This window comes from Setaria italica, chromosome VIII (assembly GCF_000263155.2).
Source record: "Setaria italica strain Yugu1 chromosome VIII, Setaria_italica_v2.0, whole genome shotgun sequence".
Classification (NCBI taxonomy): domain Eukaryota; kingdom Viridiplantae; phylum Streptophyta; class Magnoliopsida; order Poales; family Poaceae; genus Setaria; species Setaria italica.
This window is the reverse complement of record NC_028457.1, coordinates 38,098,961-38,105,492: the sequence shown is the minus strand read 5'-3', so window position 1 is coordinate 38,105,492 and position 6,532 is coordinate 38,098,961.

The following is a 6,532-nucleotide window of genomic DNA, read 5'->3' as shown; positions in this document are numbered from 1 at the left end:
ATCTAGGGGAATTTCGAATGACGTGTTTTCTGATTTGCACCGCATTCAGAACGGCAACCCACCCCACACGAGTACCATGAATACATCAGCCCCAGAGCACTCATAGTTACACTCCCTTCGAGAAATTAGAAGATCTAGGGAGGACATGTTGGCTTTGATGCAAACTAAATTCGGCATAGATACTGGTAGTTCAAAATTATATCAAAAGCTGTATCAAGCTGATTTTGACTATGTCCACTACCCTATCGATGGGTGCATGCCTGATTTTGTTAAATTTAGTGGTGAAGATAACTGAACTACTTGGGAGCGCATTAGTTAGAAACTGGCTCAATTAATCAAAGCGGGTTATTATAATACTTTGCAAGTTTGTTTGTTTTCTCTGTCATTAACCAGAACCGCTTTCGCTTGGTACTCATCCTTATCTCCCAGCTCTATTGATTCGTGGGAATAGTTAGAGAAAAAATTCCGTGATCATTTTTATACTGGGAATTTTCAATTAAAGTTGATGGATTTAACATTGGTTAGGCAAGGCAAGGAAGAATCTGTCTTTGATTACATAAGATGGTTCAAAGAAACTAAAAACCGGTGCTTTAATTTGTCACTTTCTGATAGTGATTTAGCCAATCTTGCACTTAAGGGTCTGAAACCTTCTATTAGGGATCGGCTAGAAGGTTTTGAGCTTCACACTATTGCACAAGTACTTATGAAGGCTTCAACAATGGAGCTTAGAATTGCTAAAGAAAAGGATAACTTTAAGTCTCGTTGGTCTAACATGCATGCTATTGAATATGATTCCCATAGTTCGAACGACGATGACAATGTAGTTTATATTACTGAATTTGTGTGGCCTTCCAAAGCTAAATCTTACTCTTGTGCATCTCTTAAGCCAGCCCAAAAGAGTCGGCAAGAAGAAGTAAAATTTACTTTCAATGTCTCCAAGTGTGATTGTATTTTTGATGAACTGCTTAAACTTGGACATCTGAAAATATCTCATACTATGCCTCCACTTGAAGACCTGAAAAGAAAAGCATATTGCAAGTTTCATAATTCTTTTTCTCATGCTACCAATGATTGCGATGTGTTCCGTCAGCAGGTTCAATCTGCTGTAAATGAAGGCCTGTTGACATACCATGAGATGCAAGTGGATAAAACACCGTTCCCTATCAACACAATGGATATTCAGCAACCCAAGGTACTGGTTTGGCCACATCAAGCTGAAGCTATTAAGGGTAAAAATGTGGTGATCGGGGAAAAGAAGCCCGATTTGAGAGGCAAAGAGACCCGTTGAGCCTGTTGATCAGGCTGAACCAGTCAGACCGGTGCAAGGGACTGGTCAGACCCAGGACCGCCCCCGAATGCTGAAACCAAAGCGTCCAGAAATTGGGACTTAGAAGCTTAACGTGGCAAAAGATCAGGGAAGTAGCCCCAGGGAAAAAGTCACCTTTGATATGGTTTTGGACAAGTATACCAAAGAAAAGGCCGCTACAAGCGATCGGACGGTAAAAAAGAGAATGAGGTCACCTACTCACCAAGGGAGACAAGGTTCACCGCCACAAGCGGTTATTAGGCAAAGAGGTGACCAGGTGAAATCAAGGCAGTGCCCCTCCACATCGTGGGCTCCTCTAGCATCAAATCCTCCACACCCAGTGTGGGATGACAATGGGGTAATGTGGGTACCCTATCAATCTGTGCAGCAACCATCTTTCCATCCTGGATGGGGAGGCCCTAGAAAGTCAGCTTTGGATAGAATCTCGCACCCCGTGCAAGGCTAATGGGCGCCTTGCTCATCTGGTCAGGGTCCACAGATCAAATCGGTCTATCCCAGCACCCCGGATTTCTCCTCCGAAGCAAGTGTACCACCCTAAGCAGAGGGAGGAGGAGACTCAGAAGATGGAAGTAGACTCAGAGAAAGGCCGAGGGGAAGCTATTATTCAAATTGGGTCTATGAATGTTCCCGTTGAGGCTAATGCAAAAGGATCGGTTGGCGCAAGCAATCTGGTCATGTCGTTTGATCAGAAGATTCCTACTGCCAATTATCACGAAGCTAGCAGCAGCGGGTCAAGCTCCAAATATTTCTTGCCAAGGTGGTGTCCTCCCGGGTTGACTCGCACACAAAGGAGGAAGTTGTTGAGGTTGAGGCTGCAAGAGAAGAGGGAACAAGAGCTAGAAAAATAGAGGGATGAGGCTTTCAACGAATACAGACCTATAGCACCTCAGAAGGAGTGGAGAGTAAAGGCTGACGACCCAGCTCCATCGGTCAGACTGGTTGAGGAACTGGCCAGATCGGTTGAGGAACCGGTCGGATCGGTTGAGCTAGAGACGTCGTCTGGTTTCACTCTTTCTATCCCTATGGCTTGTGATAATGAGTTGACATCGGTTCGTGACTCGGAGGATGATGAACAAGTTGTTGATTACAGTACTTCGCCTGAGAGCATGACCCTGGATATAAATGTGATTCATATGTCGATGGATGGTTATGTACTCTTGGAGGAGGATTTTACTCACCTTGACTTTGGGCCTAAGGATGTAGTGTTCCAGAAGCCTAAAGCCATTGAAAATCATCTGAAAGCACTCTACATGCAAGGGCATATCAATGGGAAGCCAATTTCTCGAATGTTGGTTGATGGGGGGCAATTGTCAACTTAATGCCCTATTCTTTGTTCAAGAAATTGGGAGGATCAGATGAGGAGCTGTTCAAGACCAACATGACTGTCAGCGGTGTGGGAGGAGGCAATCCTATGGGAGCTAAAGGTGTTATCTCTATGGAGCTCACCGTTGCGAGCAAGACGTTGGCTACCGCTTTCTTCATCGTCGAGACCCAAGGTAACTTTAGTTTAATTTTGGGTCATGATTGGATTCATGCAAACAATGTGTCCCTTCTACATTGCATCAATGCTTAATTCAATGGATCGGCGATGAAGTAGAGGTTGTGCATGGTGATACGTCAGCTTGTGGTGCTGTAGCCGATAGTTCTACCATGAGTGCTCATGATAATGTTAAGTGCTTATCTAGCATAGATCTTTCTGATTGTGAGTACATTACCTGCACAAAGGATGGTTTTGCCGCTGTTGTATTAAAGTTGATTGATGATCGGCTAGCCTATCGCATATGATGTAATGGATGTAAATCTAGAATGACTGCAATAGAGGCTAGAGCACTATCGGGTGCAAAAGAACGATATGTGTGAGGCCACTGAGGACCTTGATGACATGAGTAAATTAGGACAAGAGCTTACGTCGGCCAATCCTTAGAAGAAGTGGATATTGGTGATGGTACTGTACCAAGACCGACGTTTGTAAACAAAAATCTTGAGCCTACTTTTAAGATTGATTTAATAAAGTTGTTAAAAGAGTATGTTGACTGTTTTGCATGGAATTATACTAAAATGACTGGTTTAAGCCGCAGGCTAGTTGAACATTGGCTGCCTATCAAACCTAGTTTTAGGCCTCATAAACAACCTGCTAGGCATTTTAATCCTATTATTTATGACCGAGTGAAAGAAGAAATCAATGGTTACTTGATGCTAAGTTTATTAGGCCATGTCAATATGCTGATTGGGTTTCTAATATTGTGCCTGTTGAGAAGAAAGGCATGGGCAAGCTCCGAATATGCATTGACTTTAGAGATCTTAATAGAGCTTCGCCTAAAGATAAATATCCTATGCCTATAACCGATGTACTTATTAATGTTGCATCTGGATATAGAATGATTAGCTTTCTTGATGGCAATGATAGGTACAATCAATTTTTTAGGCCAAAGAGGATATATCCAAAACGGCCTTTGTGTGTCCAGGATTTGTCGGTTTATTTGAGTGGATCATTATGATGTTTGGTTTGAAGAATGCTGGTGCTACTTATCAAAGGGCTATGAATTTGAATTTTCATGATTTTCTTGGAGTAGTGGTGGAAGTATATATCGACAACATTGTTGTGAAATCGGCCAGGCCCAAATCCCATTTGGCTGATTTGAGACCTGCATTTGAGAAAATGCATCGATATTATTTAAAGATGAATCCACTCAAATGTGCTTTTGGTGTATCGGCTGGAAAGTTCTTGGGCTTTGTAGTGCATGAGAAGGGTGTTGAGATTGATCCTAAAAAGATTGAGTCTATTAGAAAACTACAAGCTCCTACCTACAAAAGAGAGGTGTAGAAGTTCTTGGGCAAGGTGAATTACTTGAGGAGATTTATTTGTAACTTGTCCGGGAAGGTGAATGTGTTTACTCGTTTACTTCGGTTGAAGAATGAAGCTAATTTTACTTGGGGGGCAAAACAACAAGAAACGTTTGAGGAAATCAAGGATTATTTATCTTCACCGCCCGTTCTTCAGGTGCCAAAGCATGATATTCCTTTTAAATTATATGTGGCAGCTGAAGAAGGCGTGATTGGGGTTATTTTGACTCAAAAGACTGAAGGGAAGGAACACGTTGTTACCTATGTGAGTAGAAGGTTATTGGATGCCTAAATGAGGTACACCTTTATCAAGAAATTGTGCTTATCATTGTATCATGCTTGCACCAAGTTGAGGCATTACTTGTTATCAAATACTTGCATAGTAGCTTGTCAAATCGACATAATTAAAGACATGTTGCAAAAACCTATTTTGAGTGGTAGAATCGGCAAATGGGCTTATGCTCCCATCGAATATGATCTGGTTTGTGAACCGTTGAAATCAATAAAAGGACAAATTGTAGTCGATTTTATCGTTGAGCATAGAATTAATGAGCAACTTGATTTAGATGTTGGTTATATCAGTATTACCCCTTGGATGTTGCATTTTGATGTATCAGTTTGCAAAAGTGGCTACGGTGTTGGTGTGGTGCTTATTTCACCAAGTGGGGCTGTTTTTGAGTTTCTTAACCGATTGGATCACAAATGTACCAATAATCAAACTGAATATGAGGCTTTGCTATTCAGTTTGGAAATTTTACAAGAGATAAGGGTAAAACATGTCGAAGCTTATGGTGATTCCCTATTGGTGGTACAACAAGTATCCAAGGTATGCCAATGTCTAGATGGATTTTTGAATGTCTATCTTGATAAATGTATGGACATCATATCTTGCATGGATGAATTTACTATTTATCATGTACCAAGGGAAGAGAATCCGAGAGCTAATGCTCTGGCACAACAAGCATCTTGCTATAACATCTAGAAACGGAACTTTCACGAAAGAAAACTGACACTTTGCGAGGCTGAGTCTTACGTCCTGGAGGGACCGGTCCAACCGGCCTCCAAAACTGGTCTGACCGGTTCAACCGATCTAACCGTCCAGACAGCCGGTTTGACCAGTCTATCTGGTGAAGATTCTACTTCGGCCATGGATCGTTCCAAATTTGCTAAGGACGAAGTGGAAGACTGGAGAGCACCTATGGTTAATTATTTACTGGATCCTAAATACTCAATTGACAGAAAGGTCCAATGGTGGGCACTCAAATTTACTTTGGTAGAGGGTGAGTTGTATTGTCGGACGATTGATAGATTGCTTTTAAAATGTTTGGATTCTTATCAGGCCAGATTAGCTATGGCAAAGGTGCATAAAGAAGTTTGTGGTATGCATCAATCGGCTCGCGTGATGAAGTGGCTCCTTAAGCGAGCTTGCTTTTATTGGCCTAATATGATAGCCGATTGCTTTTGTTACTACAAAGGTTGTGAAGAATGTCAAAAGTTCAGGGATGTTCAGTTGGTGCCTGCTTCGCCGATGCATTCAATTATAAAGCCGTGGCCGTTTAGAGGATGGGGATTGGATTTCGTTGGCAAGATTCATCCTTCTTCGTCAAAGGGGCATTGTTTTGTGATTGTGGCTACTGATTATTTTACCAAGTGGATTGAAGTAATTCCCCTTAAGAATATGACACATCGAGAGGCAATTGAGTTTATCAAGGAGCATATTATACATAGATTTGGTATTCCGTAGACTTTGACTACAAATTAGGGAACTTCATTCATATCTAAAGAGGGGCGTGAGTTTGTGGAATCTTATGGAATCAAATTGCTCAATTAATCTCATTATGCTCAAGCCAATGATCAAGTGAGTCTAGTAACAAGATCTTGATAAAGCTCATCAAGAAGAAGATAGAAGATAATCCTGAACGATGGCATGAGGTATTATCTGAAGCTTTATGGGCTCATCGTATTTCTAGACACGGCGCAACTAAAGTTACTCCTTTTGAGCTTGTCTATGGTCAAGAAGCCGTTTTACCCACTGAGGTAAATCTAGGTGCATATAGGTTGGCTAAACAAAATAATCTTGATTTCGATACTTATTATGTTTTAATGATGGATAATATTGATGAAGTGACCAACAAGCGGATGGAGGCTTTGGTTAGGATTGAAAGGGATAAAATTTGAGTGGCTAAAGCATACAACAAGAAGGTCAAGACCAAGGCATTTCATGTAGGATATTTGGTTTGGAAGACTATTCTCCCTGTAGGAGCTAAGAGCAATGAATTTGGGAAGTGGTCCCCAAGCTGGGAAGGACCATACAAGATTACCAGCGTGCTCCATGGAAATTCTTATATGGTGGAGGCTTTA